The following is a 14,063-nucleotide window of genomic DNA, read 5'->3' on the forward strand; positions in this document are numbered from 1 at the left end:
TTGTATCTCACTGGCATTAACTGGGTTCTGAGCCCATCAGAGGACCAATAACTATAGTCAAGGGGCCAAGGGGATGGAATATGTCTACTAGCTACAGCCAATCAGGGTCCACCCACGCAGCTGGGCCATTTCATCCAAAACACATGGCTTGTACATGGTAAAAAGGGTGGCTCCCCAGAGGAAAATTAGGGCACTGCTTTGCCTCCCCAAAACAATTAGTGGGTGCTGCAAAGAAAAGAGATTATAAACTACAAACCAGTTTACAAACATATAAAATTTTAAACAAAACACCAGCCCAATAAATCCACTCTAAATTTAGAGAATAAGGCACCATGACTAAGTAGGTCTGTTCTAGGGATGCAGTAAGGATTCAATATTAGGTAATGTATACATCTCACATTTATAGCTCAAAGGAGGACAAAAAACATATATACATGACTGATAGATGGCCATTTAAAAAACGTCCCTCTGACTGATGAAATTCAAGCACCTATTCCTTGCTTCCTATGGAATGTAACTTCAGGTATAGAAGGAAATGGCAATACGAAGAGTATTTCCCAGAAGTAAAATGTATCACAATTAGTGAAAAGCCAAAATTATCCTATTAAAGTAACAAAACAGCAAAGACGTCTACTACGGTCAAAGACCGTCAAACACACAACCTAAGGAGAAATAATTAAGCTAAGACACAAATGCCACTATTTGCAGATGACCATCTGTCTAGAAAACCCCTCTACTCTAATGAAAAGCTAGGAAAACTGAAGGGAAGTTCAGTGTTAGCAAACCAACACACACACTAGACGCCTGAGTCATGGAGCAGTTTCATCATCCAGGACACTCATCACAGAGATGTCTGTTCCCCCCCCCACCCCCCACAAGTTCATCTACACCCTCAAGGAAATGCCAAATAACATCTGCGGTAGGCTAAACAACGACCACCCGAAGATATGAGGTCCTGATATTTGGAATTTAAATGTTACCTTACCTGGAGAAAGTCTTTCCAGAAGTGCTTAAAGATTACCCTGGATTATCTGGATGGGTCCATTACAAGTGTCATTCTGAAAGAGAGGCAAAGAGACAACACAGAGGAGAAAGCTTATATGAAGGTGGAGGCAGACACTGGAACACACAAGCCAAAGAAAATGGGAGCAGCCACCAGAAGCTGGAAGGGGCAAAGGACAGTTTCTCCCCTAAAGCCCCCAGAGGGCGTGTGGCCTGCCAGATTTTAGATTTCTAGCTCCAGAACTGTCAGAGAATAAATTGGTGTTGTTTTAAGCTACTAAATTTGTGGTAATTTATTTTCGCAGCCCTAGGAAACTTAACACAACGTCCCCGTAGGTTTTGTTTTTCAATATATACGCTGTAAAAAAGACCCCCAAATTCACCTAAAAATAAAACTGTTCTAGGTTACTTGAAGAAAAAAAGAGGGAAAAAGAAAAAACATTCAACCTAAAGTTAAGTAAAACACACCATAAAGCAACAGTAATTAGTACTAGGTGGTTTTTGCTAAGGAAAAAGAAAAAGGATAAATGAAACAAACTCATGTGTATCTATGAGTTTAGCATTTGAAACAAGTGCCATTTCCAATCAGCAAGGAAGGATGGACTAGGCAATAAACAGAACTGGGCCCATTTGCAATCCATTTTGGAAAAAATATAAAGGTTGATCCCTACCTCACACCATACGTCAAAATAAATTTCAGCTGGATTAGAGATTTGGCCATAAAAAATCAAGCCTTGAGGAATTCGAAGACTGGGGAGAAAAACCTGTGATTTGAGGGTGCAAAGGCCTACTGATAATACAGACTGTAGACATCATCAAGGAAGATACTGACTCACTTGACCCTATTAGAGCTTAAGAATTTTGTACAGCAAAGGCTACTGTATAGAAGTTAGGACAAAAACAGAGTTTTTCTCTGGTTGGGAAACATCTGAATAGACTAGGACTTATCAACACACAGTTCATGGAATACTAAGATATACGGCACATACCCCCATGAACAGATGTGTTCATCTTCATTCTGCCTTATTCTATGAGATCTACAAAGATGAACAGAAGTGATGCACGTTTTGAAATGGTGAGGAAAATTGGCTTCTCCATCGCTGAGGATGTGTAACATTAGAACGCAATTTAAGAACACAAATAATGGGGCTTCCCTGGTGGTGCCGTGGTTAAGAATCCCCCTGCCAATGCAGGGGACACAGGTTCGAGCCCTGGTTCAGGAAGATCCCACATGCCGTGGAGCAACTAAGCCCATGCGCCACAACTACCGAGCCCACGAGCCACAGCTACTGAAGCCCGCCCACCTAGAGCCCGCGCTCCGCAACAAGAGAAGCCACCGCAATGAGAAGCCTGTGTACCGCAACGAAGAGTAGCCCCTGCTCTCTGCAACTAGAGAAAGCCGGCACACAGCAACGAAGACCCAACACTGCCAAAAATAAATAAAATTAATTAGTTAAAAAAAAACCCACAAATAATCGACATACACATAATCCAATTCAGTGGTTACACTCCAAAGAAGCTACTCTCCAGAAGTACCTGCACAAGAACACAGAAGGCATAGGTATAATAGGCATAAGAAGGCTCATAGAAGCATAGTGACATGCAAAGAACTGGAAAAACACAACTGTGCACCAGTGAGATAATGGTAACTAACTACACAGTGACGCATCGATACCATACAGCAGGCATCACCAACAATGAAGCGATGGCTCAGCTAACAGCCTCGAAAGGGCAAAAAGATAGTGCACAGCACTTTATTTTTAGAAACTGGGATATGAGTTCCACATAAGGGGGTGTCCACATACCTAGGATATCAGAGGCTGAGCGAGATGAAGAGAGCAGAGGGCACCTGTGCAGAAGAGGGGGCAGCAACAGGAGACTGGGAACACACACGGTGACTAATCAAATAAGTAAATATATTAGGGACACTGCCACCTAGGATTGTCACTGTTGGAAAAGGGAGCGACCAATTCGGAAAGGGAGAGACTGGAACGAACCCTGTGGTATTAGATAGAAACCGAGGTTCTGAAATGAACTCGTGTCTTTCAACATACAGAGATGTAAAAACAAACATGTGTTGTAAATACACAGGCATCTGTATATCTGTGTGTGTGCATGTATACATGTACGTGCACACACCCACACACACACTCCATCTCTGTCCACTAAGAGGGCCTGAGTGCATTAACACCCCAACAACAGCCCAACTGGTGCCCACATTCTGCTTCTCTGAGTACCAACTGTCATAAAATGGAGCCGGGCCTCCTCAAAGAAAAGGCCGATTTCAGGTCTGGGGCAGGAAAGCATTGTACATGAAGAGCCCAGAGTACCTTGCTGTACAAGAAAGCAAGAAGTATTAAGTGAATGATGGGGACTTATCCAAGCCAGGACACAGGAGCTGGCTTCAAGGGGCTCCCACTGGCCAAACATCAAAATAAATAATGATAATAAAAGATGACAACCAACTGAATAAAATGGGAAACTCTTAGCCTGCACTGATAAAAATGAGTAAATTGAAAGTTTGATAGGAACAGACACTCAGTTTCAAAAGCACCTCCCCCCACAGTACACTTATTAATCACAAAGACTTCACGGTGGAGAAGCCTGGCAGACACCACCTTTATCAAGCGAGCCGAGCGAGCACCACTGGTAACGGGACAAATCGAAATCGCGTGCCACTTGATACGACGCCAAGAAGAGAAGAAGCCAGCACGCCTTCTGTGTTATTCCAGCCGAAGACGCAAAACCTGAATCGAATCAGAAGGAAACAGACAAACCCACTCTGAGGGACACTCTGCAAACTAACTGCTTGTGGTCATCAAGTGTCAAGGTAAGATGGGGCAAACGCTCCAGTGTAGGAGAGACTAGAGACCTGACAAGGAGTGTCAGCACAGGGCTGTCAACTGGGTCTTTCTGGTGAAGCGTGAACTGGTCTGAAGGTAGCAAAGTATTCATGTGTGTGAGCGGTTGTACTAAGCATCTTGTTTGCAGGAAACACACTGAAATAGCCAAGGGTGATGAGGTTTCATGTCCCCAAGTTACTTGCAGGTGGTTCAGAAAAAAGTGTGTTGTACCATACTTGAAACTGCTCTTAAAGTATGAGAGTTAGAAAACATTTCTTTTAAATAGAGGAGAGTACTACTTTTGTAATTAGAAAAAAATAAATGCCTTAATTTGGAAATAAACACATTGAGGTAGGAGGGGGTGGCAAATGACACTGACCATCCAACTCCAAGTCAAACCCAAGTTTAATAACGTATGTCTGACTATGAGTTCACCTATTTACATCAGTGCACTTCTCACTCATTTTATGGAGCATAACAAAGTTTCACCTCAATTTTATAATATTGTGATGATACTAAAGCCTGTTTACACATCATTTTTTCAAAGTTCATGAAAGCAGATTTTTATTTTATTTTTTTAAATTATTTTTAATTTTCTTATTTGTGATTTATTTGACTACCTATTTATCTATTAATGCCTATTTATTTATCTATTAACTTACTTATCTATTTACTTACCTATCTATTTATCCGTTTCCTTATCTATCAGCATGTGGAACTTTCCCAACCAAGGATCAAACCCGTGCCCCCTGCAGTAGAAGCGTGGAGTCTTAACCACTGGACCATCAGGGAAGTCCAAAAGCAGAACTGTAAACCATCAGACAGTGTCAAGAAAGCTGCTGACAGCACCACGTCAACATGCTGAGCAGCACCCCCCAAGTGGCGTCAGGGTCCACAGCGGGACTCCCCGCCGGCTCCTGCAGAGGAGGAAGGAGGCCTGCGGGAGAGCACAGGTGCTCCGAGAGCTTTTCAGACACCACAGGCAGAAGCAGCACAAGGGACGTGCCCATCCGAGCCAGCCGCCAACCACACACTGTTCTCTGGGCAAGAAGCAAAACTCAGAGACACCAGCAGCTGGAGCCAGCCGTGCCACGTAAGGGACCATGGCCCAAGGAGAGGGGAGCGATATTTAGGCTGGGCAAAGAGACTGACCACTCAATCAACAGCGGCTTAAAAGAGAGAAAAACCCTCACATACCCCTACCACTTCAGGACTGGGGCGAGGAGATAACAAGACAAGCAAAGCTACCTTTGTGAATTAAAACAGTCCTATAAGAAGCCTTCTAATGCATATCCAGTAAGTTCTAAATAGGCTAAAACCAAAATCATACACCTTCAATAAAGCCATACACCAACTGACACCAAAAACCTAATTACTACACAATCCTGTGAGATTTGATGGAAATTCCCACAAATCATCACCGAATCCTTCACATGCCATTTCTTCCTTGAAGATTTGGTCCTAACACTACCCACACAGTGTGGAACCATCCAGAAGAAATCAAGGGCTGGAGGTTTACACACACTCTCTCCAGCTCAGCGGCATCTCTGGCAGGTAGGCATACCTGAAGCCCCAAGCAACCAAGGATGAGAAGGTGAGGCTGTCACGCCACGCTGCTCCAAAAGCAAAGGCACGTCTCACGGGTCAAAGGAAAGCCAACCCGTGTTTTCAAAGATCAGAAAGAGTGTTGCCTTTCCCAGTAACACCATCGTTTCCTCCCTGCCCAATCTTTCAGAAAAGAGCTACACTTAACCCAATCTCAAGGGCACACAGTGATCATCTCCAGCACCTGTGAAATGAAGGGATGGCCCCAAACAGCAGCAAGCCTGATGGGTCACCTGGCTGCAGCTGGCTCTGGTCTGGACGTCCCAGAGACCGCCGGGCTGAGCTTAGGAGCCAAGGGGCCCTGGGCACAGGTGGCCTGGCAGCACTGCTGAGCTCACCGCTCTGGCGACAAAGGCAATACAGCACTTTGGTCTCAGGGGCAGGAGAGTCAGCTCCAAGCAAAAGCAAATGTATCAAAACAGAAGCCTTGTTTCTAAAGAAAAAAACTGTATTCTTCAAATTGATCTCACACACACTGATTTAAGCCAGTGCTATAAGAACACCTAACTAACCTTACACTTATGAGAAAAAGTCGAAACAGTCAATATAATTCAGTAATTCCATCTGAAAGGTGTTTATAAATGAGCTAAGTATTAATAAAATTAGAAAGCATGTCACATAAGAGTGAAATGAACAGTAACATACAAAATAAAACTGATTAGGATAACGCATCATCCTTGATTTTGTTCGCACCTGACCTGTCATCACCTAACACCCTACGTCCAGGAGTCAGTGCACCATCTCAAGTGAGGGAGAAGTGAATTTAAAGTCCCACCCAGACACCTCAAAGCCTTCTATTTATAAGTTACAGGACACCACCAAGTTAAAGTTAACACCGTTCATAACTGTCAGAATGGTACATCAGAAAGACAGGAAAGATCACATAGAGCCATCCTTTCCTCTTTTATTACTCTTTTTTAATTTCTAAAGAAAAAGAGTTAAAACAAGGACGAAAAGCTTTCAACTCTATACATCAAGGAATCAGAAACCACACCCTGTATACTGAGAAGGGAGCCCCGAGAGGGAGAGCCACTTCTCAGCAAGTCACTCACCTCAACCAGAATTTCAAAAACAGCAAAAAACGCCAAATACACAACACCCTTTCAAAAATTATTTCTTCTAACTCTGCACTTGCATTGCTTTCTCTTTCCCTCTGGCCTCTGCTGGTCCTGAGGGGCCCGGGGGTCAGGGCGTATTCTGCAGCTTCCATTTCCCCCAAGGCTGTCTGCTGTGGTAACCTCCTCAGGAGCACAGCCCTCTCCAGAGCCTCCTGATGGAAACCTCCTAAAAGGCCACAGCAGTTGCCATGCAAGCCGTTGCTACCAAGGCACCTGCACAAAGACTGCTTTCCCTCCCCCAGGAACCATCCACCCAGAGGTCTGCAGGATGACTAGGGGCAGGGAGCTCGGCACTACGCCCCCTGGCGCCTGACCCTCGTTAGTCAAAGAGATTCCTGACTCACAGCGCCCTCCTTCCCACCCAGTGCCCTTTCACTTAACTCCAGTCGCCCAGGCCAAGCGATGCACAGGCCTAACGGGTGGTGCACAGAACTTCCCTGGAAGGGCACAACAGGTTATGCAACAGAGGTAACGCTGCACACTGAATGCCTCTGGCCAAAGGTATTTCCTTCCTCCAGAAAGAAACCAACAGTAGTAGCACTGGTCCAGCCTGCACTGTGTCTAGAAGCTGTAAGTGCCGTCGATGACCTTACAGCTGGGAAGACAGTGTATCCTGCCCGCGGACAGAGCTGGGCGGTGGGACTGCTACGCAGAGTTCTCCCTCAGCCAGCAGAGCGAGGCCAGCTCAACCCACGCCCCAAAACAAGATGCTAGAAGCTTAGAGAAAGGAATCATGCCGATACAACTGAGACAGCATAGAAAACAGGCAGGAGGACACTTGGCTTCCCAAGCATCGGTGAGCCCCATGGCACTAAGCTGCACTGCCGCAAAGAAGGCCCGTGCTGAGCATGCTTCCAGACCTCAGCAACGTGCTGGCCGAGCACATCCAAGCTTCTGGAGGAAGCTGCACTACAAAACCATCTGTGAAGCCCAGAGTCAACGGTGGTTGAAGAACACAAGAGCAACAGGTTGAGATGTGGCCTGCAGACTGCCTTATTTCTGTGTCCAGCACACCCCTCAGAGCCTAGAAAGCTGCTCTGGCTTGCAGCAGCCCATGGTAATTCACCAAAAGTCAGGAAAGACAAGAGTCCAGAATCAGCACTGGCCCGTCTGTTCATCCCCTCCAAACACATAGGGCACCTGCCATAGCCAGGATACCCTGCTGCGTCAGGGGGTCCAAAACAAGAACAAGTCTACCAGTGGCTTATCCTGTAACCCAGATGAAGGGTGGGGCAGGTAAAGCTAAGCGGGGACTTACCCCACCAGACCTGTGTAGTCATACGATGATGTCACGGAGGCAGCCAGAGACGGTGGAGCTGGGTTGCTGCGATAGGAAGATGGAAACACCAGTCCAGCAAGAGTGAAAGCTGACCCCCTGACGGTGGCTGAAGACTGACCGACAGCAGCCGTTTACAGGTTACTGCAGAGATGGGCCCTGAGTGCTCAATGGCTTTAGGTCTGGGACTCTGATTTGTTCACTTCCTTCCGGGAAACCTACTGACAGATATGTACTTGGTGAAAAATAAATGCCTGATGAGGAATCAACGATATTCAAAATTCTAAGGGACACAGACCAATTTTAGTGTGTTTCCTTCAGGGTAGAATATCTACCTTGCTGCAAAGGCCTGGGTGGCCCCGCTCCTGGATATTACATCACCTCTGGATCCCAAATTTTAGAGAAGCTCTAGAGATGCTGAGAGGAAACACTAGCTAAATTGTCAAGGCTGAATGTTTAAATGTGTGAACTTCTGAAAATGAGGACCAAGACAAGGAAAAAGAATCACAGATCCTGACTTCTCTGTGCCTGTCTCCTGTCCTGCAAAAGGGAGTGGACATTAGCATCGACCCTTTGGTGTCACTGTGAGGATTATGAGGGCTTACATGCAGTGCTTAGCCCGGGCCTGGCAGAGTAAGCCTGGGGAGAACTTTCTGTGACCATGGCCCTCCTTGGTGTCCGTGACAACAGCCACAAGAACTCTGGCAGTGCAGGCAGCACAGCCGTAGCTCAGCCGCACTTGCCAGTGGCCTCACCCTAGCAGGCTCCACTCTCCTTGACTGAAAAATGGGGCCTGTGACCGCTACATCCTAGAGCCCTCCAAGGATGGACCCGGTAAAGCAGGACTTCTCAACCTCAGTGCTGCTGACCTTGTGACCAGGCAGTTCTTCCTTATGACCACACAATTCTTCCTTGTGGGGGCTGTCCTGGGCACTGCAGAATGGTGAGCACCTCTGGCCTCTAACCATGAGACGCCAGCAGCACTCCCAACTCATGACAACCAAAAATGTTTCCAGATATTCTGGGGGGGGAGGGGGGTAAGATCGCCTGGTTGAACCATTGCTGGAAATAAAGGTCCTGATGCCTGGCGTGTAGGAAGCAACAAAAAAACCTTTAATAGGCAAGGCTTTTTGTATCACTCGTGCATCCTTGAAACAGATCACAAAACGGGATGCTGTATGAGTGACTATTAGCTCCAGGTGTCACCCTTCCAAGTTGAAAAACTAAGTTTCTGATAAACTGAATTGCCCAAGGGCGGGGGGGGGGGGGGCAGCGCAACGCTGGGAGGGGAGGGGGAAAGGGAGGGAGGGAGGAAACGAATGAAGGAAAGGAAGGAAGGAAGAAAGAAAACAAACCACCTCAGAGACTCCTTTCTTATCTTTGAGAGGAAGAAGCTAAAGTCCTACAGATCAAGAAACACCCAAAATCACAAGGCTGATTAAGAACAAGTTTAAACTGAAGTACTTACAGGTCTCCTGACTCCTGGTCCAGTGGAGGACGACCTTCCCCACCTGTACAAACATCTCCACCCTCTGCACTGTCTGGTAGAAAGAACCAATGCCTAAGACCCAAGCACCGCTGCATGTCTGACAAAGTCCACAGCCAGGAACGTCTAAGAAGAGCAATTCACACAAATAAAAGGCAAACCTGAGCGCGCTTTCAGAAAAGAATCCACCCTACTTGCTCAATGGCACTTGCTACCTAACTACTGGTTTCTGCATCAGCAACTTCCTGCCTCTCCGTGACCTAGATGAGGGCTGCTGTTCCAGCTGTGGGGTCTCAGGGCACAGACAAGCCTCCTGAGAGGATCCTGCACCCATGGCAGAGCCTGGGATGGGAGGGGCAGGGGCCATGGGGACTACATTCATACCAGTTTTATTAACTGATAGCATGAACATGATAATACAGTCGACCAAAGAATGATCTTTAGCATAAAAATATTGTAAAACACAACAACAGAAATAAAACTTGGCAATCTTCTTGATTCTTCCTCAACAAGTATCTCCAAAACTACTGTTTTATCTAATATTTTTTCTTGGATATATTAATACGTGGTCTAAATAAAAAATAAAATCACATTACATGCATTGTTTCACCACTTGCCACACTTACTTCCATTTAAAAATGCATATGGCTGTCTTTCCAAGTTTTACACACAAGTTTACCTATGTTAACAACTGCACGTTGCATGGAATAACTATAAAATAACCCCCCTGCTGTTGTTTTATTTTTTTCCGATTACAAGCACTGCAGAAAAGAGTACCATCTGCTCACTCGAGCCTGTACCTCGACAGGTTAAATTCCTAGAAATACAATTACATGATTACAGGAGCTGCGTGGATAGGCACTGCAAAGGCAAAATTTACCCTCCCAGTGAATTAAACTATTTACACTCCACGACATCGGGGTATACCTGTCCCCCTCACCTTCGGTAACTAAAATGGTCACATTTATTTTCCCCAGTCTGTAGGGGAAATATGATTTTAATGTCAAGTCTTTGATCATCAGTGAAAACTAAAAATCTTGCTCTGCATACTGGCCACGTGAACTTCTTGACTGTGAAGACCGGCCTATTCACAACCTCCGTCCACTTTCCTACCAGGGCCTTCAGCACACATTTAAGACAATGTAAAACCCACAGCTGGGCTATAAAAGGTGTAGTAAATAACAGAAGAGCAATGAATTTAAGTGCAACTCAAGTTGTAAGCTAAAAATAACACTGCTAAAGGGCAGCCAGGCAAAAGTAGTAAGAAAATACTGTCAAAAAGGACAGTTTTCTGTGTTTTGTTTTGTTCTTTTTTTTTTTTTTTTGCCTCTCATGCCTCTTAGCCAAAGGGTGTGGTGTTTTTCCCCTCTGGAAAGGGAAATAGAATCTTTGGACTGGGGACACCAGTTACAGTGGAGTGATGGGAAACCATTCTGAAGACAGAGGAAGTAACTTCTTCCATAGTTATTGCTAAGATTGTGGCCTTCTCCCCGCACTTGGCCCCCAGGCAAGAGGCTGGGAGGTATTTTTCTGGAGAACCCAAAGAGACTTGAAGAAGCTGACAGGGTGCTGTAAGGAAATGGCCCAGCCAGATGCCTCTACAGCGAATGTCACAGTTGGCCAGCCCCAACCAACCACAAGCTCCGAGTCCCTCTGACATGTAAGCGGGCAAGCAAACATCACCGGATAGCCCAGAAAAGGCTCTGATATGAAAGCCAAAACCGCAACACAAAAAGCAGCCAGAAGCAAGCAGTGACTTTGGGGAAAAGAAAACTTTGAAACTCACCAATGTCCTCAGAGAGATAAGAGGAGATTCTATATCCATGGAACAAAAACAGGAGATTATAACATAGGAACAGAAAGAATAAGAGAAATCTTCTAGAAATAAAGAGAGAAAAACTCAATAGAAGGGCTAAAAGATCAGGTTGAGAATGTCTTCCAGAAAGAAATGGGAAACCTAAGAAAATCAGACTGTCAATCCAGAAGGTCCAATAGTTGAATTCTAGAAAGAGAAGGAAAGTGAATGGAAAGGTATGAAGGTAATAAATCAAGAAAAATGCCCAGCACTGAAGAACAGAAGTTTCCAAAATAAAGGGGCCCAAAGGGCAGGCAAGACACTAGATGAAAACAGACTCCAAGGGACATCACTGCACTGGGTGCTCTGAATTTCACAGAAAATCCCTCAAGCTTCAAAAAAGAAAACACAGTCACATATAAAGGCTCAAGAATCAGAAAGCTCTAAAACTTCAAGGCTAACACTGGGGGATGGAAGACAGAGGGGCAAACTGATGTCCAACCTCTCAACACAGGTATAAGGGAAGGATAACGCATTCCAGACATCCAGGCTCTCAAAATTTTATCTCCCAGGCAACTCCTTGTGGAAGTGCTCCATCAAAATTAGAGAGTAAAAAAGAAAAGAAAAAAGAAAAAAAAAATCAAGAAAGAGAAAGACATGGGTTCCAGGAAACTGAGGGCAGTGAGATCTGCAGTGAGATTCCAGCAGGTTGGAGGTCTGCGCCTACTGAACTCGATCAGATAAAAAGAACTGAATTTCTTGAAAGGAGATTTAGACAACTAGTGAATTTGGGGTTGACTTTTGGTGGCAAATGCATATAAAACTAAGAAAACAACAAAAACCACTGATAAGAACTACAGGGAAAACAAAAACTTCTCCAGGAAAGGAAAAGTAATCCCATCACACCATTTGGCCCAACTGTGAATGGTACCAGTAGTCAGAATATAAACACTAAATACCTGACGAGCAAATTAAAGGTGCACCTGCTTTGGGCAGCCATGGATTTGCCTGCAGGGCGAAGGCAGAGGGGTGAAAGAAAGTGAAAGACGTCACATCTGCTCTCAGGGATGAGTGGAGAGACAATGTGTGGGACAGGGGAGGGAAGGGCAGGAAGTGAGCAAATCAGGCATGGATGTGACAGACAGAGGCAAAGACCAAAGCCACCATCTAGGAGACCAACGTGGGTGTTCTGCAGCGGAGGAGACATGATGGGAGGAAGGAAAAACTGACAGCTTTTCTTCCTTACAAGCTTTTCCAGATTTACTTGATCTTTTAAAAAGTATATGAAGATATAACCTTGATTTGAAGTAAAATTAAGTTTTAATGTTAAAATCCAAATGAGTGCCAATAAACAGTATTAAGGGAGAGCATGCATGGCCAATGCATTGTTATCAAATTAACAGCAAGCATCAACAAGATGACTAACATGACAGGATACCCAGACAAGTCTGGCTTGTCTTAAATGATACTTGAGGAACTTTACCTCACCGGGTAAAACAGCGGCCGACTAGGAATATCACCTCTAAAATGTCTCTGATATTAGAAATACAAAAAGGAAAAAAATAAATGAAAATCCTGCTTTACCACAAAGTAACTTGTGTAATCAAGTTTTTAAATGTTACACACTGAAGAAAGTTTCGTTCGTTTCTTGGCTTTCAAATGTTCAATGTTGTGGTGCCTTCATAATTCAAGAGAAAAGGCATTCTAACACATTAAGGTTCTTTGGCTGTCTTTCTATACTTAGTCAAAAAGTTTGACAACATGCTCCTTGGACTTTTTGCCACCAAAAGTCAGCAACTGAGAGTTCAGCTATGTGCTATGTTTCTTCCAGGAGCTTGGTTATTTCTTAATAGAAAAGGGAAATGCTTTCCTATGATCACTAGCCCTGTGAGATGCATGTGTGCTGAATGGGCCATACCAAATATAAGTATCACTCTGTACTTTAAAAAGTGTTCTCTGCTCAAGCCCTTTAGGTAAATAAGTTCCAGCTGCCAAGCATTAATGGCAAGTCTATCCGATCCACTTGTGACTAAAGATCACAAAGTCATCTTGGTGGACAGTGTAATCATTTGAAATGCTGTCCAAGTCAGAGTGTCTTAGGGCATTAAGTCCTTCACCATTTGAGATGCCAGCAGCGTACCAAATTCTCAACCTCTTGCCCATATATGCCACCCCCTAAGTGGATAGCTGTCACTTGTCCCCTTTGCATAAGCCAGTCTTCTTGTCTAGAACACCCCATCCTGCCAACTCCACCTGGAAAAACTCTTATTCATCTTCTAAACCCCAGTTTCAGAACCACATTCTTTGTGAAAAGTTTCCAACAGGTAATCACTGCCCCCTCTGTCCTATCTCCACTCCTTGTACATACTTCCATTACTGCACTCAGAACACCGTAATCTCTTCCTTTACAAGTGAATCTCCCCTACCAGACCATAAACTGCTTGAGGAAAAGAAAAAAAAAGTCTGTGTCCTCTTTACCTCTGCATCCCCAGAACCCTTAACAATGCCTGGCACACAGCCATTTCCTATAAATTTTTTTTTGAAATATTTTCTACTGTGGAAGAAGTAAAGCCATGAGGTCAAAGTCAGACCGCCAGAAACCCCGAACAACAAATCCAAAGGAAAAAAAATACTTGATGATTCAAGAAGAAATTCTCCCATCAGGACGCTGAGAAGTCAGCCTGGCCCCCTGGAGGGGGCACTGTGACCGGGTTCCAGCGGGTCCTCGAGTGCCCAAGAATGTGGGCCAAAGGCATCTTAGGAGTGCTCTCCTTACACGCGCTGCTCCTTTACTCAGGTGACCTCAGCCTGATTAGAGAAGAGGAGGTAAGCCCCAATCGGGACGTGACACACAGCAGAATTAATAGTAGTTACAGGGAAGTTTAATCTTCACTGTTTTCAATGGCTTTCAAATTTTGTCCTTCAAGACTTGAGGGGG

The 14,063-nt window shown here is 44.9% G+C and overlaps 1 protein-coding gene across 2 annotated transcripts in view; it reads right to left on the reverse strand.

The window, feature by feature from the left end:
* Positions 1 to 14,063, reverse strand: part of HDLBP (high density lipoprotein binding protein) — a 67,956-nt gene that overhangs the window by 52,324 nt on the left and 1,569 nt on the right. The window contains exon 2 of one of the 2 annotated variants that reach the window (XM_061189347.1): positions 986 to 1,058. The exons of the other annotated variant lie outside the window; for it this stretch is intronic. The gene's annotated coding sequence lies outside the window, so the exon portion shown is untranslated. The remainder of the gene's footprint in view (positions 1 to 985; positions 1,059 to 14,063) is intronic. 2 annotated transcript variants of the gene reach the window in all.

The sequence above is a fragment of the Eubalaena glacialis genome, chromosome 1 (genome assembly GCF_028564815.1).
Source record: "Eubalaena glacialis isolate mEubGla1 chromosome 1, mEubGla1.1.hap2.+ XY, whole genome shotgun sequence".
Classification (NCBI taxonomy): Eukaryota; Metazoa; Chordata; class Mammalia; order Artiodactyla; family Balaenidae; genus Eubalaena; species Eubalaena glacialis.